The following is a 27,908-nucleotide window of genomic DNA, read 5'->3' on the forward strand; positions in this document are numbered from 1 at the left end:
ACTTGTCCACCTTTTTTCAAATTGGCACTCATACACATCTCCTTAAACCACACTTAATTTCCAAATAAAGACAATAACAAGGTGATAATGCCACCTAACATGATGCAAGTGATGTAATGCAACTATCCAGCATGCAACCAAAAACACGCTAATCCCTTCCCCAGGATTTGGCGTTTTGGATTTTAACATTTGGATTGTGTCCTTTGGGATTATGATCAGCACTGGAGAGGGACTGAGAGACAATCTGAGCAACATGCACAGAGAATTGGAGAGAATGAAAACATGAGGAAAACAGAAGAAGGGAAAAAAGGAGAGAGAAAGAAAGAAGGGAAGAGGGAAGGGGGAACCAGAGGGGAGAAGGGAAAGAGAAGGTGGGAAAGGAAGGAGAAAGAAAATATTCTATGAAGATCCAATCTTATGTATTCAAATGCTTCATGATATTTTGATATTAGGGATGACTTATATGTGCATAAGATTTTATTAGCAAGCCAAACCCAGGCACTGACTCATCATCCTTTAGAGCAATTACATGCATTTAAGCAAGTAGGCAAGTGAAAAAAAAAAAGTCATAACAAATCCCACAAAGCTCTGAAAAAATTCATATAAAAATCTACCTCTTTGCAACAATTTCTCTTCTGAAAGCTATTTGTAGGGTCAGTTTCATGTATTAAATTCAGATTTCCCAAAGGGATCTCAATGGCAACAATTCCCCCTGGAAGAATATCAAGTTGTCTCTTTCAGAACTTGTCTGTGTTGCATCTGGCTCATCTAGGCATTATATGGACATTGTGAGGTGCCAAATTTGTGGGTGTGTTCTAGTCAAGGTGGTCTTAGGCCCAGGGGAGAGAAATCTACTAAAGGTAAAAGGGAGCCAAGTAATGATGTTACTGCTGCTAATCGTGGTAGTAATCATAGGCACAGCTACAATTTGTTGAGCTCTTGCTATGGGCCAGAAATCACACTAAGCCTTTAAATGCATTATTTCATTGGATCCTCACAGTAGCCTTCCAAGTAAATACATTGGGGATGAGGCACAGAAAAGTAAAGCGATTCACCCAAGATTCCCTAGGATTTGAACCCAGTCAAGGTTGTATTCATAATAACAGCTGACCAGTTAAATATTCTCTCGGAGAACAAACTGATCATTTTCTCTTCAAGGCAGTGAGAGTTCTAAAGAATTGATCAACTATGTGTTACATTCTCCTTACTGTTCCCAGGGATTTAAATAGCATTATAGTTGTTTAAAAGGTATACATCCACCCCGGCATCACGCAGAAAAACTCAAATATTTTGGAAGACTGCTCAGTCTATCTGCTTCATCCAAAATGGCTTGAAGTGATGAGTTACTTCATATCTAAGTTGGCCAGTGGGGTTGAAAGTGGAAAACCCCTGGGCTAAATGGAGGAAGGCATTGGATTCTAGAGCTAGTAGCTGGAACTTGATTTCCAAGACAGCATTTCCCAAAGTGCATTCCTTTGAGCGTTCGTTTTATAAGATGTTACATGAAGAAAAGTTTCCAGGATCAGAAATGTTTGGGAAATACCAGATTAATCATATTTTAATAGATTTCTCTATTTCAGAATTTCTCAGAGATAGTACATATCTCTGCATCCAACAGAATTGTCCTTCCTCTTCCATCTCATCCACTCAAATTTATGCATTTCCCATTTTCGCTTGGCTAGCTCATTTTGGACTCATTATGTACCTCCTGCTTTTATTATTTAATGTTCAGTGAACCCGTGTTTTAATTGCCCACATGAGTTCCTTGCAATTGAGGACCTAAACTTTATTATAGTTTAAGTCTAGTACTGTGTTATTTAGATAATAGATACTCAATAAATATTTGTTCATTGACACATCAGTATATGAAAAAGTGATGTGTCTTATTCTTGTCTTCTGCCCACATTCCTCCAAACAAGCAGTTCCTGAGACAACCATTTGGGTACAAGTAGTTTATTTTGGAGGTGATACCAGGGACCCCAGAGAGGGAGTGCAAAATTGAGACAGAGTCAGGAAAGCCAACAAAAGTCATACTAATGAATGAGCTATGGCTGTGGCAAACTAAAACTCAGTCCTGCTGGGAACTGTCTGACAGATGTAGAATTCATGCCAGGGTTGTACCACTGAGAGGAGATGAATATGGGTTATTTTCTACCAACTCAGGTCTCTGATTCGTTGAGACTTGGTCCTGGGGTGTTAGTGATTCGTACTTCCAGCCTATGGAACAGTATGACTGGAGAACCCCTCAGGCAGGGAGACACCGGAAGCCATCAGCATGCCCCAGAAACCTTATCTGACCCCTGGGAATATGGGCAGGGCACTAGCAATGACCTCACACCTTATCCAAGAACAGCAATATTGAACCAGCTTTGCCTCTTCCCAGCAGTTAAAAACATGTACTCATTCAACCTTGTAACAATAAATGAGCAGAGTTTTCTTGCCTGGGCTAACACATTAACTCAGGTTTTCCCTGCTTTCAGAACCAGCTGTTACATTTCTCCCCACTTCCTTCGTGGAAAGTTGTCCTGTCAGCAATGTCACAATGTGATTTCTTCATCAAAGGTCATTACCGATTATTTTACAAATAACCGATGCTTCAGCAATTATCTGATTTTTTACCTTTTTAATATGAGTTTTTCATATTTTATTATTGTCATATGGTGGCCTATTTGTCTACAAAGAGGCGTATACTAAAGCCAGCAACTTTGCCTTCACCTCCCATTATTGTCTTATATTTCATTTGGCATTTTAACTATGTTCTGGAGAAGGTCATAGCTGGTTAAAGTGCTCCATCAATGGACACATGGAGATACAAATATATGAACAGCATCCTCCCCAGCTCTTCTGCTGGCCTGCATTCCTCATTCAAACAGCAGGACATGATGGCCTCCACCAGGGATGTCCTGTCCACTTTCATAACCAGCTCCTAGAAAGAAACCTGCTTGATTGTTAATACTGATTGTGCTTCTTGCTGGTAGCCCCAAAGTTCCACCTGTTGACACCTTCCACAATGGCCCAGGAGGGTGCTCCTGTTGCTATTGCCTTGATTGATATTCTGAGTAGGAATTTACCTTTTCAGTCCTGGCTCTGGAAACATTTTACAGTGGCAAGATTTACCACTTGGCACACTCTGTTTAGGAATTTGTCCTCCCTACCCATATTAGCAGTTTCTGGATGCCCCAAACTGTGTCTTAGTCTTTCTTCATCTTTCCTTTTTTCATCGTACTCAGTGCCTGCCATATATAGATGCTCAGTGAAAATGGATAAAAGCACGAACGGAAAGATGGAAGGAAGAAGGGAGTCCTTCCTGTACCTTCCCTTTATTGGATGCAGAATTAAGGCGTGTATGTTTGGTGGAATGTCTGAGAGTGTCACAATCCCCTTAGATGCATGTCAGCTGGACCTGAAATTCCCACTATTACCAAATACCACATGTTCTCACTAATAAGTGGGAGCTAAACATTTGGTACACATGGAAATAAAGATGGGAACAGTAGACACGAGGGACTACTATGGGAGCAGGGCGGGTCAAGAGTAAGGGCTGAAAGGCTACCTATTGAGCACTATGCTCACTACTTGGGTGATAGGTTCAATCACATCCCACACCTTAGCATCATGCAACATATCTTTGTAACAAAGCTGCACATGTATCCCCGATTCTAAAATAAAAGTTGAAAAAACAAAAATAAATAAATGAATACATTGTATAAGAAAAAAGACATTTATGTCTAAAGAAGCTTTTTGTGAAAAGAAGTTTTTTTAAAAAGTAAAGAAACGAGAGAGAAATGGTGTCTTAATTGCTACCCATTAATATTAGGTTGAACTTTAGGAAATTGTCATTTTAAAAGATTAAAAAATGGTGGCTTCTACCTAATAGCTAAGAATAATTAATACATTTATGGGAAGAGGAAGAAATAGGAAATTGAAGTTGTGATGTGGAAAGAGGAAAGCCAAGAACACTGTTTAAAGGAGGCAGGCTTCAGTATAGTTTGTAGGAAGGGGCATCAGAAAATTGAGTTAAATGGAGGAAGGAGATTATCAAAGACTTCATGCATAGACTGCAAAAATTATCTCCTTGAACTCCAAACAGTTGCCTCAGGCCACCCTTGTCATAGCAGGTGAAGGCTTCCAGCAGGTTACTACACTAAATTATGTCAGGTGTGTCCTCTTTTCTTTTCTGTTTTTGTTTCTTAATATGAGCAGCTCAAGGGTGTGGAGCCATTAGGGAGAGTTGCTCTTCTCAAATAGAGGCTGTCTCTACAGGTACCTATTCCATCCAGATAATTCTTGGTCCCAACTAAATGCTTTTCACCCATGAATATTTGCCAGTCGGCGTCATAATCCAAACCAAAAACAAATGAATAAAAGCTATGTCTATACTCGCTTTCAGACTTGGAAGTACCTTAAGCCATCTTGAGGAGAAAAGATCCCCACCTCTGCAGTAAATTTTTAAGAATGCAAAGTCTAATTAGAGCAACACATTCAAGTGCCTCAAAGGCCAAACCCAACTAATTGAGGTTTTAACTTTCTAAAACTAATGGGCAATAATGTTTGGGGACCTTGATGTAACCCTTGGTTCATGTGACTCTTGCATTTTAAGAGAATTTTATAAAAAGATCCTACTGAGCAAGAGAAAGAGTTAGCATGTATCTTAGGTATCAACAAAGAGTACCTCCATTTAATGAGGTGAGTGTGAAAAGGGAGATGTGGGAGTTATACATTTAAATAGGGTAGGAAAGAAATAGCACTTTTTAGTACAGTAGGAAGGTGCAACACCCCAAGATGAAATCTGTATTAGTCCATTCCCATGCTGCTAATGAAGACACACTGGGTAATTTATAAAGGAAAGAGCTGTAATTGATTCACAGTTCCACATGGCTGGAGAGGCCTCAGGAAACTTACAATCACGATGGAAGGGGAAGTAAACACATCTTTCTTCACATGGTGGCAGGAGGGAGAATTGCCAAGCAAATGAGGAAAAGCCCCTTAAAAAACCATCAGATCTCATGAGAACTCATCATAAGAACAGCAGCATGGGGGTAACGCCCCCATAATTCAATTACCTCCTACCGGGTCCCTCCCATGACACATGGGGATTATGGAAACTACAATTTAAGATGAGATTTGGTTGGGGACAGAGCTGAACCATATCAATATCTATATACTGGGATATTTTAATGTTTCCTGTGGTCACTTGCTCTTTCAAAAGACCATGAAACAATTTGTGTGGATTTCTCTATTCTCTCTTGCAACTATTATTGGCAAGTGGAACTCTTCCATTCCATCATAACAAAAAAACAGAAAGATGAGGCATACGCGTATCAATATGTGTGTTACTAAATATCGCATACACATATCAATATGTGTTTTCTATATTACTAAATGGCCCTAATGCCTCACGTATCATGGTATAGCAACAAGCACTGGCTTCAAGATTCATCTCCAACACTAACGAGTGTTGAGAAATCAGATAAATTTCCTAACTCTTGGGGCCTGGATTTTCTCATGTATAAAATGACTACATTGGACTCAATAATCTCTATATCCCATCCAATTGTGCTATGCTATATTCTAGACTAGATTGCTGGTGCTGGCCATAGAATTATTTTCATTTCCAGAAAGACATCCTTGTTTAGCATATTTATTGTCATCCCATGAAAGGAGGTAAACATTTCTAAGGAAAATACTGACAAAGCAATACCAAATAATTATCCTTCTGGCTTCGTATATTACTTATTTCTTCCCTCTATTGCACTTCAAAATGCAGGAAACGGAATCAGCAGGAATCTAGGTGCCCCAGTACTTTAAATCCATCCTGGTTTTTATTTATGAAAAGAAGGGAGGGGAAGAGAAGAGGTAAACAAACAGTCATGGCATAACTGAATAAAAAGACCAGATATTTCTGCTGGAGGAAGGGAGCTCTGGTTCCTTAAAGCTTTAATAAACATTTTGGGAAGGAAATGTCCCTAAAGGAAGTTTTCTTTCCCCTTTAGAATATCTGGAATAATGTTAACTTTTCTTGTCTTCGTATTCCTTCCTTTACACTATATCAGAATTGATTCAGAGAAAGGACTGTGCTCAGTGTATGTAATAAACATCTCCAGGAGAGGTAGGGAGGATGGGCAAAAGCAGGAAGGAGATGAAGGAAAATCAATTGCTCCGTGCTGACAACTTCTTCTTGTAATAACAGTATTCTGTCACATTGCATTAGCAGCACTTTGCAATTGTATGTGTTTTTGCTAACAGGCTGTAAAAGTGTAATCATATGAGCACTGAATACATTGTATTAGTGGGAATGATTCAGGGAGATGTGTGCTTTATTATACCAGCATGGTGCATAATGTGTTGCTTACTGAAGTGAGACTTACCATTTTAGTGAAAGAATATTTATTATTTATTTGTTTGTTTGTTGTGGCGTTGGTGCCTTCCAGGGAAAGCTGCATGTTTCTGTTGGGTTGGGGGAGGATTTTTCTCCCAATCATCTTTCTCTTTCCACTCTGTATGTCTAAGCAACATGACCCTGAAATTGGGATAAAAAAATCACTTGGAGTACCAAGTTCCCAACCCTCTGAGAAAGCAATGGCTCTGCTTGGGTTTCCAAACAGCATTTGTAAGGCTAATGTGATTGTTGCTGCAAAGCATCTTCTGCAAGGAAAGTTGAAGGAACAAAAGGGGAGGAATTTCACACTTGTGTGGGAATGACTATGGATTGAAAAGATACACCCTAAAGGATGAGCTGAGAAAAAGGCAGTTAGAGACAGCATGAAAGGAGCATGTGGGATCCTTGAGAATGGATTTTTTGGCTTTAAAAAATTTTGCTGGAATTTAACTATTTCCACCCATTGTTGGAATGCATTTTTGGCATTTCTAGATGGAGCCTTTCCTGGCTACCTAGCTCTGAATTCGTGTAATGTGAATTGTCCTGTCACTTACTGGACGCTGATAGCACACTGAATTGTCTGTGTGTGTATGTGTGTGTGTGTGTGTGTGTGTGTGTGTGTGTGTGTGTGTTTGCCTCCTCCACTAAACAGCCAGGCCTCAAATCCAGGAACTGTGCCTCAGAGAACTTTTCTCCCTCTCAGGACCTGCCACAATTTTCCTGAGGTGTTCAGCAAGCAGTTCTTGCTTTACTGAGCTCCACTAAAATTGACATTTGAATCTGCACTTGTATTTGATTGCTAAGGCTGCTATTACACAGTACCACAAACTGGGGGGCCTAAACAACAGAAATGGATTATCCCATGTCTGGAGGCCAGACTCGCAGATCAAGAACCAACCTAGTTGGTTCTTTCTCAGCTGTTCCACGTTGTTCCCTAGCTTCTGGTGGTTTGCAGGCGGTCTTTGGTGTTCCTGGGTTTGCAGGCACATCATTCTGATCTGCGTCTCCACAGGGTATCTCTCTATGTGTGTGTCTGTCTCCAAATATCCTCTTTTTCTAAGGACACCAGTCATATTAGACTACCCACCCTACTCCAGTATGACCTTATCTTAGCTAATTATATCGGCAATGAACCTGTTCTCAAATAAGGTCACATTCTGAGATTCTAGAGGCTAGAGTTTCCACACAGAAAGTTCAATTCATAACGTATTCCACCTATGACAATTGCTTACAGTGCATATTTTGAGATCAGTAAGAATTTTCTATACAAATCAGGTGATATCCATTAACTGGCAGTACCTTCCGGCACTCAGGAATATTTTTAAGTTTTAACACTGCCACTCACCACAAGGCAAGCATTGTTCCAAATGCTTTCAATGTATTACTTTCTATAATCTTCCCAAAATTATTATGGGGTAGTTGCTTCTGTTACCCTCGTTTTACAGATGAGAAAAGTGTGGCACAATGGAAATAAATAAATTGTTTCAAATGACATGAGAGATTCAGATTTCAAATGTGCACAATTGGGCTTATAAGTTTCTGGATGCTGCCTTCCAGTTAAATGTGTCATATTCCTTCCTAATTATAATTTGAATGGTTCCTTACATAGATACTTCTTCTCTTTATACAGTATTTATATTTATCTTTTATCTTTTCTGACTAGGGCTTTACAACAAAAGAATGTTACAAAGCCCTTTAAAAAGACTTTAGATCAAACAATGCAAAGGAGGCATGACTTTCTTTTGCTAGCTTCAACATGCACAGTAGGCCAGCAGAGCCCAGCTGAGACACAGTACCATCCTTTGAAATGGAAATCTCACTGAAGACTCAATAGGGAGCTATTCTGGGACTTCAACACAGGCTGATGGCAGAGTAAGTGAAGCCAGGCATGGGTGGAAATAGGGTGGTGTTGGCTAGAACTTCAAATTGCAGTTCTTTAAAGTGATGTGGTGACTTTGACCTGTATCCCACTCACCTCCAACAGTGAAGTTCACATCTGTGTACCGTCACTAATACAAAGATGACTCATGTGTGTTGACCAGATATCTGAAGTGATGGATGGGAGTGAGGACCAAACCAGTATTGTACAAAAAAGTATTTCTTCCTGAACTTGAAGGTTATTTAAAGCCATATTAGGCGCTATTATTTTTCTTTAATATTTTCTTTTCTGGTTCATACTAATAAGCCCATCCTGGAAGTACCAGACAGATTCCACAAAAAATCACCCTGGTTTTCTTTGTATGTGTTTCTAGCCCTTGCATTTCCACTTGAGTCCAGATGTGGAGCTCTTGGGGTCCGAGAGCTGAGAAAGGGAACCGGGAGCATGGATCACATGCCCTTCAGAAAGTCAGGGACCACAGGTACTGGCTGCACACCAAAAATACCCACCAAGGAAACATTCTTGATAGTTAGTGCTGGTCACTAGCTCTTCACTGGGCTCCTCCGCTGACTTTTCAGTACATTAATCTTGAGTTCTTCAGGTTCTGAGAACATTAGAATTTACTATAAAGAAGTTAAAAGTGAGATACATATGCTTTAATTTATACTTTTAGAATTGCCTCATATTCAATTATATGAACTCCATTTGCTTGGCAACAATTTATGCCACATGGAGTTTCTTTTGAGATTTTCCAACACCATTCTTTTCTTTCTTTCTTTTTTCTTTTTCTTTTTTTCTTTCTTTTTTTTTTCTTTGTTGACAGAATCTCCTTCTGTCACCCACTCTGGAGTGCAGTAGCATGATCTTGGCTCACTGCAACCTCTGCCTCCTGGGTTCAAGCAATCCTTGTGCCTCAGCCTCCTGAGTAGCTGGGTGCCACCATGGCAGGTGTGTGCCACCATGGCAGGTGTGTGCCACCATGCCGGACTGATTTTCGTATTTTTAGTAAAGACAGGGTTTTGCCATGTTGCCCAGGCTGGTCTCGAACTCCTGGCTTCAAGTGATCCTCCCACCTCAGCCTCCTAAGGTGCTGGGATTACAGGCATGAGCCACCGTGTCTGGCCTTCAACACAATTCTTTTCTAATGAAGCAACAGGTATTTATTGTACACCTATGTACTGCATGATAGGTTCTGTGGGTGAACCAAAAGCACAAAACCAGGGTCCTAACCTCACAAATCATATGTTCTTACTAAAAGTAAAAGTCAATAATATATTAAAGTTAAATCTTGTCAGAAGAGATAAACAATACTTCCACATAGAGGTTCTAGAGAAGTTCACCAAGTAATAATGAACAATACACACAACATATGCTCCAGAAATTCAGAGGAGGGAGTGCAGTTGTAAGCTGGACTTTTCTGGGAAGACATGGGCAAATATTCGATTTCTCACTTTGTAGATTTCCCCAGAGGATTTTGAACTGAGGGATTTTGAACTGAGATTAATATGGAGAAAAACTTTAGGACAATTATTTTTACAGTCCTTTCAGCTTTTTATCGTTTTTTTTTTTTTCTACTTTAGATTTCATGAGTGATTAGTCTGTCTTTTTAGATGGGTTTTCTTTGGGTCAGAGCCTGCCGTAGCTATTAGACCTCTTCTCCAAGTTCCCCACTCCAAGAGAGAGTTGTAAGCATGGGATCACCCTTTCCATTCACTTGGAGTGGGGCTCTCAGCAGACAGGAGGGCTGGACGCAGCGGTTCATGCCTATAAGACTTTACCAGTAGGTCTGACAAAGCCTCCACTTAATGACATACTGACATGGTGTGCTAGAAATAGTGAATTCTGTCATGAACCTATCTCGTTGCCATTATTTTTTCCCCTATAACAGTAACAACGGTATTTTAATAATCTACATAAAATTTAATTATAAGTCAGTTATCTGATGTCAATAATTTTAGTGCCCTTTAATATAACAAATCTCCAGTGTGAAATATCTAACTAATAAGGGATGACAGGTGGTTATTACGTTGTGAGCCTCACCATCTTTCAGAAACACTAGCTGTGATAAGTTAAATAAACCATCCTTCAATGTGAGAAACTCCCTAGGTGGCCCTCAAGGGAAATGCAGACATTGAGTTTCCTAGAACCGGGCAAATGGTGATATCTTTGGTATGAAGAGGGAGGCTGCCAGGAATAACTGATTGCTCTGTATAATTTGAAGCTCTTAACTGTCACTACCTAATTATAGAGGCTGGGAAGCTCAGATTAGTAGAATAATAGTAAGGTTAAAGTATAGTCTATACTGTGTAAGTTTAGTCTTACTTTGTTCTTGATCCTGACCAGTCATTTTTTTTTTTGAATGGGTAGGATTAGTCAAAAAGGTGAATGAGAATAGGTGGATAATTTTGGCTTGACTACTATTGGAAGAAATAGATAAAAATAAATAGCCACTAGCAGTTGACTAATAAAAGGCATTGACATTTGTAAAGAAAAGATGTTATATTATAGAAGAATGTCTATTAAAAATTTGTGATATTTCTCAGCCAAAATAAAAATGTAGATCAGCTCGTTTGGCAGCAAGATCTATGTCTGCCGCTAATTTTTTGGGTGAGTAGCCATCAATCTCATGTTTCCTTGACTTCATTTAGGCATACAGTCTTCAGAGCTGGCTCCACCCACATCTGTCTTGGAAGTGTGCAACCTTGTATGGGGATTATAAGAGAAAAACAGACACAAGGTACCTTAGGAGGACCTCAAACATTTGTGCCCCAAATAAGGACTTGCAGGCTTACTTGGTATCTTGGAGCCCCATAAATGGAAGTCAGACTTGGTGGGTGTGTTAGTCTGTTCTCACAGTACTAATAAATACATACCCGAGATTGGGGAATTTATAAAGGTAAGAGGTTTAGTTGACTCACAGTTCCATATGGCTGGGGAGGCCTCACAATCATGGGTGGAGGATGAAGGAAGAACAAAAGGACATCTTGCATGGCTGTAGGCAAGAGAGAGCAAGTGCAAGGGAACTCCCCTTTATAAAACCATCAGATCTCATGAGACGCATTCACTATTGTGAGAACAGCACAGGAAAAACCCTCCCCCATGATTCAATTACCTCCCACTGAGTACCTTTCATGATACACGGGAATTGTGGGAGCTACAATTCAAGATGAGATTTGGGTGGAGCCACAACCAAACCATATCAGTGGGGCATGTGGATGACCTAAAAGCTTAACTATAAAACCACAACACCACTCAGAATTTAGGAGAATATTGGAGAGAAAACAGGATCTAATCATCAGAAACCCGGAAGTTAGAGCAATATTTATTGTTTCTTTGCTATGGGAGAAAGACCACTTGTGTCCTAGGTCCTGGCTCAGACAGTCAAGCCATAGCAACACAATGATGAAAGCCAAAGGGATTGAAGAATTTTCTCTCTAAATTTCCATTTCACCTGTAAGTTCAGATGAATCTGCGATGCATAAAGTACATTAGGGAGGAATATTTTCATTTTTCATTAATTAAATGTTTTACTAACACTTTCCAGTCATCACCACAGACTATTTTAATACTTTTACTGTTTCAGCCCATGTTCCCAACCCCCTTGCCGCCATGGCATGCTGATTCCTCTTAGAATGCCTGCCTGTCTGTGCTGAATGCCTCACCTTCCAAGGCACAGCACAAATGAAACCTTCACTGTTTCTCTGGATTGTTTGCTTTGCAAGCGTCTCAGGAGCCCTAAGGTAGGACACAGTCTGTGTTCCTCTTACCTTTGTACAAGTCCTTTCCTGATTCATCTTTGCAACTCAAACAGCTTCTCGCATATGTTAAATGTTAAATAAAAATTTTTGAATGGATAAGTGATTGAAGGATAAAGACTGATTTGGATCTGTGAGCAACCTGAACTTCGGAAATTTATTTCAAATTATAGAGACAATGTGAGGTTACTTTAACAGGGCATTTACCTAAGCCCTTAAAATATTTACATATTTATTTTCTGAAGCTGGTTAAACATACCCTTGCAAGTCCCTTCCCTCCAAATTTGTTTCATTGACTCAATAAACACTTTATGAAGAGTATAAAATATTTTAGGTCAGTTTTCATCCAGATAATAACAAATATCAAGTTGAATTAATGAATGTCTTACTTACCTCTGCCCAATATATCCTGAAGTCATTTAGGTTTTACCTCCAAAATGAACCTTAAATGCAACAATTTCTCTCTACTTGCATTGCCACCACCCTAGTTTAGTTTATGACTTAATATCTCTTCCCTGGTCTTTTGCTCTAACATTTTAATTCTCTCTCCCATAGTTTATGCCATTCTCCCATTTGTTCACTAGGCTTCGGCAATATTGCTTTTCAGTTTCTTGAACTCTTAAATAAAACAAAATAATACAAAGCAAAAATTAAATCAAAACAAATCCATTCCTCTAGCTTCAGGGAACTCTGACAGCACTTTCTACTCGTCTCATAGCCCTTCTTGTGCATTTATGCCATGATATTTTGACGAACGTGAGTATCCCTGCTAGACCATCAGTTCCATGAAGGCAGGCTGTCTGCTTTGTTCGGCAGAGTGTAGCCAGTACCAAGACAATGATTGGTTGAAGTTAAGTTGCTCAATTGATTTTTCACTGATAGAAAGAATATAGATTCCACCCATGGGTCTTAGTTTTTTCTCTCTTGGAAGAGAGAGACTTAATGAATCAGTTCTTCACCCTCATGACAACTGTTTAGAGGCTTGAAGGCTGCCTTCATTCACCACACTGTCTGCTGTAAGTTTATAGTTCTGTAGGTTATTCATCCCCGGGCCTTTCTGAAATGCTTTTGAGTCACTTTGCCCTTCTGATCCTCATCCTCCAACTATACTCTTGTTTATGTTTTGTTATCTGAAGGTGGTGCCCAGGACCAAACAAGATATTCTGCATGTGGTCCCTAAGATACACTTTTTATCTTTTGGGCCCATTTCCAGAACTTTGCAGTTATTCTTATAAAATATAATTATTTTCCTATGCTGATTTTTAATTCTCTCATCCATCAAAATTACTATCTTTCTTTGATTCATGTTATCTGCAAAATCTGTATTTTTATAAAGTTAGCTTTTCTACTGAACACCTAGTGTGTGTCAACACTGTGCTCTGTCCTAAACATGGGTACTTTGTGAGGTGTTCATAATACCTACTTTCAGGCAGCATACGTTCTAATTACAGAGAAAACTTTCGAATGCCTCAGCCATGAGGATACAGCACTATAGAAGCCATTTGGAACCCCTTCTATGTATCTATCAACTAATTAAGCAGTTGTTTTCTGGATTTTTTTCCTAACCAATTAATAACCCATCTAATATATTGCCATCTGGTTCATTAACCAGTATATTATACAATTTATAAGAATATGATTAGAGAGTCATTTTAGGCATTATCGGGTTGCAAGTAATACAAACATATTTAAAGTGGCTTAAGTAAAAATAGGCTTCTAAGGATGTAAGGAATTCTGATATAATTCACTTGTAGGAAATAATGCTGGACCCCACGGAATTGGAAAACCATTAGTCAGCTGATTTCTCCATTTCTCCTATTTGGGTCTACACAAACTCTCCAGATCTTCTCAATTTTTCTTACTTCTTGACTGGTTCAGTGAGACTCGTGGCTTCACCTCCCTTTAGTTTTGACTTTCCATGGCACCCTGGCACCATTTCACATGAACATACTGTTCTGGGAACCAATGCCATCTGCCTGCTCTTTCTTCCCTCCCCTGGCCTTACCTTCCCTAGCCTTCCCTTCCCTTCTGGCTTTTCCTTGCCTTCCCTTACCATCCCTTGCCTTCCCTTCCCTTCCCTTCCCTTCCCTACCCTTCCTTTTCTTTCCCTTCCCTTCTTTCCTTTCCCTCTTCTTTTCCCTTCCCTCCCCTCCCCTCCCCTTCCCTCCCCTCCCCTCCCCTTCCCTCCCCTCCCCTTCCCTTCCCTTTCCCTCCCTCCTTCCTTCCTTCCTTCCTTCCTTCCTTCCTTCCTTCCTTCCTTCCTTCCATCCTTTCTTTCTTTCGTTCTTTCTCTCTTTCTTCTCTTTCTTTCTTGTCTTTCCTTTTTTCCTGTTCGAATTCTGGAAGGAGAGAATCTGGTCACTGACCTGGTGACAGATTGGTTTCCTTGGTCAAGCCTGTCCTATTGACTGAGGGTAAGGAGCAGGGAGAGTGGAATCATTGAGTAAGAAGATCTGCATCTTACAGAGATGATTAAGCTGATGAAACTGGAAGGCAAGGTTGAGTTGATATGGCAGGCATGTTGTCTAGCATGCCATTCTGACAAGAACATCATCATAATTTCTCTGAAATCTAGGCATACTCTATCAAATCCCCTGATGGACTAATTTAATAACATTTTCAAAGGAAGTGAGATACATTTGGCAGGACTTTTTCTTAGAGAACATGTGTCTTAGATTTTTACCACATTTTTTAAGAGACTACAGACCTTTACTTTAACAATCCATCCTAGACTCTTCCTCAAGATCAACCTCAAAATCATAGATATGTACTATGCAGAACCAAAAATAAGATTTATATTTGCACATCTCTAGTAACCAGGATTCTTCAGTGATATACAGATAATGGTTAAACAATCTCATTTTCAATTATTTTTAGTAATTGTTTAGGTGTACACAGAGATATGCTGTCCAGATCCCCCTTCAAAGAAAGATATTTTGCTCTAGCTTGTGGCTCTCAGCTCCCACAAGGATTGTTTTAGCTTCAGAAAGCTGACTAGTTCAAGGTCATACCTTCCCAGGTGCCGACCCACATCCAGTGACGATCAAGATGAGCATCTAAAGGCTCTGCCATTTCAGTCCAACACAGCACAACTCTGATGAGCTGTTTTAGCTGTAGAGCTTCCTGAATGTCTAGCCGAGGCTGTCAGGCCTACATTGCAGTTTGACTTCTCCTTGCAGCCAACCCTGATTCCTTCTCCTTCTTTCTACAGATATTGTTGCCCAGGGTACTTTCCAATAAACACACCACAAACTAAGCTTCATTTCAAAGCCTGTTTTGCAAAAATACACAACCTAGGACAATGGAAGAACTTACTATCATATACATTGTTTTTTTGCTGACATTTAATCATCTACTGCCATTTAACATTTCTTGACTTACCGCCTTGTGGCATGTGTAATTTCCTGTATGTCCATCTCGTCTTCCTAACTTGGGTATAAACTCTTTGAGGGAAACCTTCCGTGTCCATACTGTACTTCATTGTGCCCTCACTGCACTCTCATTCAAATCTCTTCTCTGTGAGACCATCTTCGGCCACCCTATATGAAATTGCATGCCTCCCAACCTCTGACACTCCCTGTACCATTTATTTGATTCATTTTTTCTTCATAGCATGAGTCACCTGCTAATAGATTATATAGTTTGCTCATTTTAAAAATGATTATTTTAAAATAATAAACAGGTCCTAGGCACTTAGTTGATATTTGTTAAATTAAATTGATCTAAATTAGCAAAAGTCCTCCATCATAATGTAGTAACAGTCTCCTGTTTCATTCAGGGTCCAGGCCAGAGACAGACAGCATACTTAATATGGGTGTTTGAGGAGAGGTTTATCAAAGAAAGACTTACAAAGGTGTGGGAAGGGTTTCAGCAAGTCAGGGAGGAATATTGCAATACCCTGGGGCTTGTACCAGCAGGGAGCCTTTACCATCCCCAGACCTGAAGGGACAAGTAGTGGAGCAGCTATGGGGAGCTCAGAAAGAGGGGCTATAAGGAAAGAGCCTTCTAACAGGAGCTGTAACCTACAGCAGAGAGATGCATCCAGTTTACAGTGCTTTGAAGAGATGGAGCTGGGGCAATAAGCCCTCACCTCACTCTCCTCTCACACTCTGATCTCCTGCTGAGATCTCTCATTGGCTAAACTCCCATTGCTAGCACACACGGAAGCCCCCTGCTACAGTTCTCAGGAGCTGGCCTCCCAAGATACAGAGCAGGGTAGAAAAGGGTGGAGAGTGGATCTGGAAAGGATAACAAGAAATATCTAGAACACATCCTAACCCAAATGAGCTGTTGCCCTTCGGTCATAAGGTTGCCCATGGGACATGGTGAGATCTGATTAAATGGAATAGAAATGAAAACTGCTGTGGTGTGTATATGAGAGAGAAAACCTGGAAGGGTTGTGTAGATGTTGAGCAGCAGTGGGTGCAGAGAGGAAAAAGCCTTCTTTTCTCAAGGAAGGAGAAGGTGAGTTTCTGAGAGTGGGAGCGATAGCTGGAGAGAAGCCCATTTAGGAATAAAGTTTAGTTTCAAGTTGGGATGCTGATGGTTTCCATGCATTCTCTGGTAGAAATTCTTAGAAATCAGTGACAGGAGAAGGCATGCTACCCTGAAGCTGCAAAACAATATGACACTATCTGCCCAAATTGGAGAAGAGCAAAGCAGAAGCGGGTATGTCTGCAGAGGAAGAACATTGGTTGCGACATTTGTCTAGCAATTGCTCTCTCCCCTATCTTTGAGGAGATTAGGACTGGTTTTGGGAGTGAGTCTGTATGCTGCACGCACCTAGAAGAGGATGAGATACAATTTTGGCTCCCTGACTCCCAGACTGAATGTGGTTTCTGAGAAATTTCCTTTACATTAGTATTCAAGCCACTCTGAGAAGATTCCAAGATTGTGGGAATGACAGGAAGGTTCATCGTCCAGGATTCTGGCTGTTGTTGACGGTTTGAAGCTGCAACTGTGGGTGCCAATCTGGTGCCCTGATTTCCTGCCTGCTGGGAGTGCCCTGCCGTGTCATCACCCTCCCGTCACCCAGCCACCTGCCAGTTGGCATTCGGCAGCACGTTGGAGTCAGACTGGTCCACCTTCCTTCTGGGTGAAAGAAGAGGGCTGCAAAAGGCCCTGGGAGCCACCCCTAGTGCCAGACATGCGAACAAAACTGGCAGAGTGGAAACAAGCTGAGAAGGAATGCAAATGTGGGTGTGAGACAGAGTGCAAGGGGCTGGGGAGGGCACTCTTCATTTCTGCTTGGTCGAGGAGCCACTGTTCTTTCTGAACCTGGGGCAGAGTGGCAGGGGCAGTGGTTGAAATGTCACTATCAACCCCAGCAAAGGGTGGATGTTGGACTGGAGTCAGGGAGTGGAAAACGGCACAGTGCCCTTCAGGAGTCTGTAAAGGCAGTGGGGAGCTTATGCTTCAAGTGATGAAGAGAAGAAGACAAGGAACCTAACTGGGTAAGAACAGAGTTTGTTCAAAGCATGGTGGCAATCACCCAGATGGTGGTTGAGGAGGGAGAGAGCTGCAGAAGACAGGATGCCACTGTGACATGGTGAACAGCGGTGAGGCCCTCTAGGTGTGAGAAACCTGGAAAGTAGATGGAAAGTGGTTCCCTAACTATAGGACAAAGTCCAAACCATGTAGCTTGGGTGGGCATAGGCATTTCCATGGCTTCGTTACTCTCTCTCAGTGGATGATTCCCAAGTCAGGCTGATGGAAGCTGATCTTTTCCACCCCAGGTCTCAGTCCTGAAGTTTCAGATGTAATTTTTTTTTACTCAACTGGCCTTCAACCTCTGGATGCCTGGCAGGTGCTTCAAATTCAACTCATCCAAAACAGGAATCAACATCCTCATCCTCCAAAGCACCATCATCCTTTGTTTCTCTGAACTGAACTGCATTCACTCAGGTTGTTCATACCAGATCCCTGACCACCATCATGGTGTCCTTTCTTTCCCTATCTCTATCCAGTCCAGCAGCATGACTAGTTCACTTAAATATTCTGTCTCCTCTTCAACTCAATGATCACGCCCTTAGTTTAGATCTTCATCATTTCATATCTGAGTCATGGCATCCTTTTCCAAGGATTCTGTTTTCCATGAGTACAATTTCTATGCTGCAGTCAAGGTGATCTTTTATTCCCTTTCCTTTCTAGCATCCAGATGCTTCCCAATAGAGTCAAATGGAGGTCATGATGTTGTGGTTGTAAAGGGAGAAAGTAGTATCACCAAGTATTATTTGACTGACTTAAGTTCAGCCATTCACTCAATGGATATTTATTGAGTTTCTTTTAGGGTAATTGTGAGAATAAAATAAGGTAATCTATGTGATATGCTTAGAAAATTAATGGCGAATTGCAAATGCTTAATAAATGTTACTAGTTGTTAGCAGCAAAGCAGCAATTAATTATTCTGTAAATAAGTACTGTAGATGCAGTGGAGGTTGCAGAAATGCATACATATAATCTTATAAGCCCAAAAGAATCTTAAAATTCCTAGGCCTTCTAGTCTTGACCCTCACTCCAGCCTATGTTACTGACTGATTCAATTTATTTGAAGATATCCATGGGCCAGTTGCTAAGCTGGTCATATGTTCCAGAGAAACTAGCTTTAGCCTGCTCCTTTCAAAGGATAAATGTGAAGATCAGATAAGATGGTCTCTACTTAAGCGCTTTAGTAATCGTGGGATGCTGTACAACATTGGCTGAGTTGAGGCAGCACTGTCTGGCTATGTGGCCTGAGTAGAGAATGTATCATTGCCAGTAGTGCTCCTGTTTTCTTCCAGCCCACCAGCAGCTGATGTACAATCTGCATATGTTTCAAAGGCTGCTCTCTCTTTTGAGCTATTCCATTAACTGCCATTTCCTGGGCAGTAGAACGTAGTCTCTGATTTCTCTTGTAGAACAAAGATGATTGGTGTTCTCTGAGTCCAGTGAATGGTTGTCTTCCAGTCTCAAGTCATTTATTTTCTCTCCAGCCCAGATAGTCTCATACCTGGCTGTCCCGTAAATGCCTTCAATATCTTTCTCACCGTCTTAAAAATTATGATGTTTTAAAATTATGAAAACCACATGGTATGTAATTTCACTTCCCACTCCTGCAAAAAGGAAAGAAAAGGCTGGTCTGTTACAAAATGAAGATGTTTTATTTAAGTGCCAAAGGCTTTTAAAATCTGATTCTGGAAAGTCAAGCCTATGCTTGATAGTAGAGTCTTTCATGCAGCATCTTGAAGTAGGCCTACTTTGATGTGATCACTGACTTCATGCATAAGAGGAAATCAGCTTTGGCCTGTATTACTTGGAAAATTGAAGAAAAAGCAGGGACTTGAAACTTGGGTTATCAGATAAATTATCTATTCTGTGACATCACTCAGTGTCTCCAGACCTGAATTTCAACTCTAAAATTTAAACAAATTGATCCATTTGGAGTGTTTCTTCCTATCTGATTCAGATATTTGCTCCCAGCCTGAGAAGTTGTATGCCAACTTCCTGCCAGGAACACCTTTCCACAGCTGTGTTATAAATATCTGGGGGGGAAAAAAAAACAGGGGAGGATTAAATTCAAGAGTGCAGTACTAGTCCTCCCAGTGCCAAGGCAGTCCTGGGAGGCTCAGATAATAGTATCTCACATTTACAATTTAGATCTCAAGCCCACCAAGCTAGAAGGTGATTCAACTTTTTCTACCTTCTGCAGGGCTGATGGTATTTAAAGAGTTGGATGGATAGTTAGTGATAACATCTATTGGTCATTAAGTTATTGTGTATTAGAAAACATTGTGATTTTTTTTATACCATCATGCATGGGGTGTACATAGGTGACTGGTAAATGTGCCTTGTCATTATCTAGCATACTTTTTGTCACTTGAGTGTTATAAATCACAAGATGACAATGATTCTGCTCCAGAGATTCTGTTTTGCAGACAACAAAATTATTTTGCACTTATGAATAAGCAGGTAGGGTACAAGACAATCTATGTGAGTTTTTTGGATACTACCTTGAAAGTGCATTTCCATGAGATGCAAGTGAGGAAGGTCATAAGTGCAAGCATATGAATCTATATCCCCTGGAGATGGGCAGAGTGTAACTATACAGGCTGTGTTAGTCAGGGCTCTCCAGAGAAGCAAAATCAACAGAAGATTGATTGATTGACTGATTGATTGATTGACATGGGAATTGGCTCACGTGATTATGGAGACTGAGAAATGTCACTGTCTGCCATCTGCAAGCTGTAGAATCAGGAAAGTCAGTAGTATAATTCAGTTCATGTCTGAAGGCTCAAGAACCAGGAGTTCCAATGTCTGAAGGGAGGAAACGATGGGTGTCTCAACTCAAGAAGAGAGTGAATTCGCCTTTCCTTTGCCTTTTGGTTCTGTGAGCCCTCAGTAATTGGATAATGTCCATCCACACTGGTAAGGGTGATTTTATTTACTCAGTCTCCCAGTTCAAATGCCAATCTCTTCCAGAAACACCCTCACAGACACATTCAGAAAAATGTTTTGCCACCCATCTGGGCAGCCCCTAGCCCAGTCAGGCTGACACACAAATTCACCATCTCAGAGGCTCAGGCAGCCTTACCACCAACTGGGAGAGTGAAGCAGGAGAGGGCAGGGGCATAGAGGAGAGCATGTGGACCCTGCTGAAGACGTAGAACAGCACACAGGAAGCAAGGGCAGCAGCCTCTTGACCTTTTCAACTTTTGATTAGGGCTAATCTTGTGTAGCAAGAACTTCAAAACTGATTTGTTTATGAAGCATGTTTGTGGTGAGATCAGAACTGGAGTCCAGCTCTACTGACGTCTAGGCTTGAGTGATTTCTATCATATACCACTGTCTGGAAGGTCAGCCTCACTGCTTAATAGAGAAAATTAGTAGATCTACTTCCAAAAGGTTCTCAAGAGGCAACGACTCTTTGCAGAACCATATGAAGTAAACCAACTCCTCCAAAACAAACTCATTCACTCACTCATTTATTCAACACATATTTATTGAGCCTCAACTATGTATCAGTCACTGTCCTAGGTACTGGGATATAACTTTGTGCTAAACAATGCAAGTCCCTGATCTCATGGAGATTACATTCTGGCAGAAAAAAATGAATAGCAATTATGCAAATGTGTAAATGACCTGACTTCACCTAGAAGGCTGCAAAGAAAATTTTTAAAAAGTAAAGCAGGGTAATGTGATAAAGTGGGTGGAAGATTGCAGCTGAATATGGTAGTGGAGGTTGGAGGGCAATTTAGGGGTTACCATTTAATAATTTCCAAATATTACCTTCTCACAAATGCTTGAAAATTATATATATATGTAATATATATGTAATTGTATATATAATTATGTATATATTATATATTATGTATATTATATATTATATGTAATATATATTATATATATAAAATATATATATAGTAAAAAGAGTAAGCTCAGGGGATGGAAACGTCCAAAAAGACAACATAAGATTTATTTCCATAGACCAAATATTACTTTTACATTGTTTTTAAAAATTAACACTTTTGTTATAGAAGTAGCACATGGTAGTGTAAATAATTAGATCACATAAAAGACCATTAAGAAGAAAACAAGGCCAGGTGCGGTGGCTCATGCCTGTAATCTCAGCACTTTGGGAGGCCAAGGCAGGCAGATCATGAGGTCAGGAGATCGAGACCGTCCTGGCTAACACAGTGAAACCCAGTCTCTACTAAAAATACAAAAAATTAGCTGGGCATGGTGGCGCATGCCTGTAATCCCAGTGAGCCGAGATCGCGCCACTTCACTCCAGCCTAGGCAACAGAGTAAGACTCCATCTCAAAAAAAAAAAAGAAAAGAAGAAGAGGAAGAAGAAGAAGAAGAAGAAGAGGAGGAGGAGGAGGAGGAGGAAGAAGAAAAAACTACCATGATAAAAAAATCACTCTTGAAATTTTAATATTTATTGTCTATTTTTTCTAGGCATGCAAACATGATTTTTACATATGCTGTTTTGTAACCGGCTTTCTGAACTAACAGCATATGATGAACATCTTTTGATATTAGCTAATACATAGTTGCATCATTACTTATCCTTCTTGCATGGTATTCGATTGAAAAAGTATACCAAGGTTTATGAAACCAGTTCTCTATTTGTGAATGCTTGTTTCTAGTTGTCACTCTTGTAAAGAGTGCTTGATGAATATCCTTGTATATATGTCTTTGCACGCTTGTTTAATGATTTCCTTAGAAATAAATTCCTAGGAGTGAAATTACTAGGTCAGAGAGTCTGCAGTTTTAAAGACTTTCAATTATATTGCACAGATATTAATTTTCCTACCAGCAGTTTATGAGTGCTTCTTTGCCCATATGTTGGCCATTTCAGTTTAAAAAGCGAAATAGTAATACATAAAAAATGGTGAACTATTGTTTCAGTTTGTATTTACCTTACTGTTGGTGTAATGTATACTATTTGAGCTTTTTTTACTGACCTTTTGTGTTTCTTCTTTTTGATCCATGTCTTTTGCTCATTGTAAAAATGGAGGTGTTCATTTTTTCTCTTACTGACTTGCCAGAACTGTTTATGTATCTACTCATTCAAATGCCTACTATGTGTCACGCGCTGTTGCAGGATCTAGTGATAGAGGATAAACAAGAAATCTTGCCTTAAAAAAGTTATTTTCTAATTTATTTAATGGCCAATATTAATTTTTGTCAGTATAACTTTTTTGGAGGTCAAAAGCATCTTTATATTCCTCTATGATTTCATCCTGTAGTGTCATGTTCAGAAAGACCTTCCCAACCTCAAGATTATAAAACTAGTCACCATATTTCCCTCAGCTATTAATTGAATAATTTATCTTTTCCCCACAGATTTGAAATGCCATCTTTATCATTCACTAAATTCTTAAATATACATAGGTCTGCTTTCGGATTTTCTACTTGATTTCACTGATGTGTCTATGTTGGCATCTATGTCAAATTACTGTACATATTGTGGCTTTATAACATATTTGGATATCTGCTAAGGAAAACCCCAACTCATTATTCTTCTTTTTGAAAACACGTTTGTGTGTTTATTCTCCCAGAATTTTGTCAAGCTCTGAAAAGAAATTCCAGGAGATTTTCAGTAAGACTAAGTTACATTTGTAGGTTAATTTGCAGAGAATTTGTAATGATATTCGTTATTCTTACTACAGGAATGCAATTTGTCAATATACAGGTCTTTTTATATGGCCCTTAGTAAAATTTAATCTTTTTTATTAAGATCTTGCATAATTTTTGTCCAACTTATTTCTTGATATTTTATGTCTTTTTACTACTACGAATAGGATCATCTTGCCTTTACGTTTTTTTTTAACTGGTCACAATAGGTAAGTAGGAAAGCTGCTGATTTACCTATTGTTTTATTGCCAGCCTTCTTAATGATATATCTTATTAGAAGTCACAAATCAAAATGCTAGTGATGCAGTCTGAGAATGAACCAATCGGTTCAGACACTGGGTGTGAACAGTTTGTACAAACTTTCTATGACATAGCAGCTGAATACTAACAGGGATGTCAGTTCCAATACTTTTTCAGATAAATCTCCTTTTTTCAATATCTTTCATAGGTAAGCAACCATAACATGTATAATTCCTGGCCGTTTTTCTTTCTCCACAATATTTTGTTTTCAGGTTTAATTGCATGTATTGAAATTGGAGCACAATCTGAAATAGAAGTGGTGATGATTGACTTCCTCATATTGCTCCTGATTGTACTGGAAAAGTTGGTCAGGGAGAGATATTACTGTAAATAATGGTAAGAGAAACTCTTATATTCTATTTTATTAATAGTTTTTTTAAAATTAGAAATTGATAGTGAATTTTATCCCATACTTTACCTCTACTTTCTATCAAGATGGTTATATGAACTGTTTATTTTGTCCAATTGATGTTGTAATATATGTTAATCCATTTTCCAAGTTGGAGCACGATTGCATTCCTGGAATAAACCTACTTGGTTATGATGCATAACCTTTGTGTTATACATCTGAATTTAGTATACTAAGGTTTCATTTAGCATTTTTTTGTATCTATTAGGCATAAGTGTGGGATTAGTTACTATTGCGCAAATTTTGTAACAGTAATTGGTATGTTTCCATCTTTTTATGCTTGCAAAATTTAAATGATGTAGGGATTTTCTGTTTCTTGAAGGTGGTTAGAACTCCCCCAAACAACAGTATGGGCTTTTTGTGTGGCTCATGTTTTAATAATTGATTTTCATTTCTTTAATAATTTTGGTTTATTTGAGTTTTCTAATTCTTCTTGAGCAAGTCTTGTAGTTTATATTTTTCTAGAAAATAATACATTTGAGATTTTCAATTTAGTAAAATAGAATAACATATAGTTCCCTGATATGTTTTAAAGTAATCATATCTGTTGCTGTGTATACTTTCTCATCGTTAATCCTATTCTTTTCTTTCTCTCTCTCTTTTTTATCTTTGGACTGGCCAGAGCATTGTTTATCTTACTGGTCTTTTCAAAGAGCCTACACCTTTCCGTATGTGCTACGGAGACATGCACGTACTACATACATCATGTGGCACAAGGAACTAGATCCTGCTAGCAACCACTCGAGTGAGCTTGGAGACAGATACCCACCAGAAAAGCCTTCAGATAGGACCGCATGCCCAGCCAACACTTTGATTTGTGAGAGACGTTGAACCATGGGCACCCTGCTAAGCTGCACCTGAATTCTTACCCCACAGAGACTGTGACATAATTTGTGTTTTCTGTTTCAAGCAACTAAGTTTTGGGGTAATTGTTATACAGCAATAGACAACTAATTTAGTCGATGATTGAGTCTCTTAGACATTTGTCACCCCTTTCTATTTGGTTTGTGTGGTCAGGTATTAAGGTCCCTGAGTTCTGTTGTTACAGAGTAATCAATCAACTAACACCAACTAAATAAACAAAAGGTGCAAAGCAGGGCCTTTCCTCTCGGAAGTCCCCTCTCTCTCACTAGAGAGAGAGAGCTGTTTTCCTTTCTCTTTCTCTTTCTTTTGCCTATTAAACCTTTGCTCCTAAACTAAAAAAAAAAAGTGCAATGCAGAGGTTAGACTTTTAGATTGTGCAACTCTTGACTTGCATAACATCAACCTTTTGTAAGTTGTTCCATAAGGGACGGAATACAGTTTTAGAGATGTGAAAATATTAGTGTGATATATGGAAATGTAAAGTATCTCAGGCAGAGATGAATATTGTGCATAGAGAGGGAAAGGCAGACGGCACTCACATGAGAGGGAAGGCCCTTCTGTTCAGTCCCATGTGGTTTCTGGTACCATGTGTATTCTCATTGCATTATCTCGTGTTATTTCAGTTTATTAGTTTTATTTTTCCCTTTGCTTTATTTCATTCAGGACTAAAAATTGACAAAGTAAGAGCAAGAAGAGAGGAACAGTTTCTAATTTAAGAAGAGGAATTTGTAATAGAAAATAAAAATGTTAAAGAAACACAAAGGCATCCACAGTCTAAATTTCATGAACTTCATTTGGGAAATATTTTTTAAATTACGGTAATTTATGGATAAAAAGCATGAAAGATGGGCTGGGCATGATGCCTCATGCCTGTAATCCCAGCACTTTGGGAGGCCGAGGTGGGCAGATCATCTGAGATCAGGAGTTCGAGACCAGCCTGGCCAACATGGTGAAACCCCGTCTCTACTAAAAATACAAAAATTAGCTGGGCATAGTGGCAGGCACCTGTAATCCCAGCTACTCGGGAGGCTGAGACAGGAGAATCACTTGAACCCAGGAGGCAGAGGTTGCAGTGAGCTGAGATCACACCATTGCACTCCAGCCTGGGTGACAAGAGCGAAACTCCACCTAAAAAAAGAAAAAAAAAAAGCATGAAAAAAGTTTTGCATCTTTGGAACTTATAGAGTTCATAGAGCAGGGTTCAGGAGGAAAAGTTACTTATAGAAATAGAGGACTGACTTACAAGGAAGATGGTGAATCATAGTTTAAAATGCATGCCACTTAGCCTAATGATCATTTAAGCAAAATCTTGAAGTTAGAAACAGGAAAGAAAATATTGTGAACTCTTGCAGTATGAAGCTACTGGTGGGTCATGTTGGAATTTACATGATTAAAAAATGCATGTTGAGACTGCTGGAATTGACACAAAAAGCAAGACAAAAGGTGGGACTATTAAAAAGAAATACAGGAGATGACACAGCACAGAAAGTCTTATATGAATAAAAAGAGATTGACTTTAGAGAAAACATGCCTCTAAGAATATACATTTTCAAGAGTTAAAAGCAACTCCACTACTGAAGGCTGTGAAAGATATACTTGACCTTGGGACCAATGTCCTGAAAATTGCAAATAGGAACTGTTGTCCACTAATTTCTCTGAAGAGCTATGGGTAATTTAAAGGTCTTTATGAAGTCTATGTATTTTCAGTGTACACCAAATCCATGCTTTGCAAGGCCTTCTTGAACGGGACTGTGATGTAATTTGGGGAGTGTCTGCATAATTATAATCCCTTCCCTCAAGGAGTTCATATTTGGCCATAAAGAACAATGCTCAGCCAGGAGCGGTGGCTCATGTCTGTAATCCCAGCACTTTGGGAGGCCAAGGTGGGTGGATCACTTAAGGCCTGGCCAACATTGTGAAACCCTGTCTCGGCTAAAAATAGCAAAACTAGCTGGGTGTGGTGGCACGTGCCTGTTGTACCAGCTACTTGGGAGGCTGAGGTGCAAGAATTGCTTAAACCCAGGAGGCAGAGGTTGCAGTGAGCCGAGATTGTGGCACTGCACTCTAACCTAGGTGACAGAGTAAGACACTGTCTCAAAAAAAAAAAAAAAAAAAAAAAAAAAAAAGTGAGGACCTCAGGTGAGGAGAGCCAAGTGCCTGGCGCAGAGGGGTCGATCCCTGTGCACCATGCTATAAAAGACATCTTTCAGCCTCACAGTCTAAGAATTAGGGGAAAACTCCCACAATTAAAAAATATGTTTAGAAAATAATTTCATTTCTGTGAGATAGGAATTGTTATTCCCATTTTCCAGCTGAGAAAATCGAGGCCCTGAGAGGTGAGTAATTGCCCCAAGGTCACGAAGCTAGTGACCAATGAAGCTGGAATTGAACTTGGTTGTATGAATTCAAAATCCATGTACTTATTTTCTCTGTCCTAGTTGTAGTTCTATCTCTGTCCATATCCATTTCTTGTTTGGGAAGATTTAGAGGATGTTCTCATTTTAGAAGATTTAGATTGTGACAAAAAAGTGAACTACTTTTGGGTTTTATGCATGTGGAGTGGACATACCCGGCCAATCAATTATTTTGGTTGCTTTACTACACATACATTCAAGAGCTCTTTTTAGTTATTGCCTCTTGAAGATGCCACGCATTTATTAATTTAAGCCTACTATTAAGCCAGTTAGGTTATATAAGACTGTATTTATCCTCACACTTCTAATAAAGACATACCCGAGATTGGGTAATTTATGAAGGAAAGAGGTTTAATTGACTCACAGTTCCATGTGACTAGGGAGGCTTCACAATCATGGCAAAGGAGAAGGAGGAGCAAACTCACATCTCACATGGCAGCAGGCAGGACAGCATGTGCATCCCCTTTATAAAACCATCAGATCTTGTGAGAGTTATTCACTATCAGGAGAACAACACAGGAAAGACTCACCCCCATGGTTCAATTACCTCCCACCGGGTCCCTCCCACAACACGTGGGAAATATGAGAGCTACAATTCAAGATGCGATTTGGGTGGGGTCACAGCCAAACCATATCAAGGACTATTTACAAGAACCCTAGAAGATTCAAAGGGCTGTTTACAAGAACACTGGGCACTCTCCAGAACCTTGAAAGCACATCTTGGGAGTGCTTACGTGCCATAAGTATTGTGTAAAACTTGATATTACACATTAAAAATTTGTGGAATGAA

At 39.7% G+C, this 27,908-nt stretch overlaps 1 long non-coding RNA gene across 2 annotated transcripts in view; it reads left to right on the forward strand.

The window, feature by feature from the left end:
- The window catches only part of LOC106994525 (uncharacterized), a 64,009-nt gene extending 38,539 nt beyond the window's left edge, over positions 1-25,470 (forward strand). The window contains exons 1-3 of one of the 2 annotated variants that reach the window (XR_013408316.1): positions 16,679-17,466; positions 23,644-23,767; positions 24,463-25,470. This is a non-coding gene — a long non-coding RNA (uncharacterized LOC106994525). Of the gene's footprint in view, positions 1-16,678; positions 17,467-23,643; positions 23,768-24,462 lie in introns of those variants that run through there. The other variant, XR_001441133.3, reaches the window with a different exon arrangement.
- Positions 25,471-27,908: the final 2,438 nt, after the last annotated feature.

Source organism: Macaca mulatta, chromosome 18 (assembly GCF_049350105.2).
Source record: "Macaca mulatta isolate MMU2019108-1 chromosome 18, T2T-MMU8v2.0, whole genome shotgun sequence".
NCBI classification, from domain to species: domain Eukaryota; kingdom Metazoa; phylum Chordata; class Mammalia; order Primates; family Cercopithecidae; genus Macaca; species Macaca mulatta.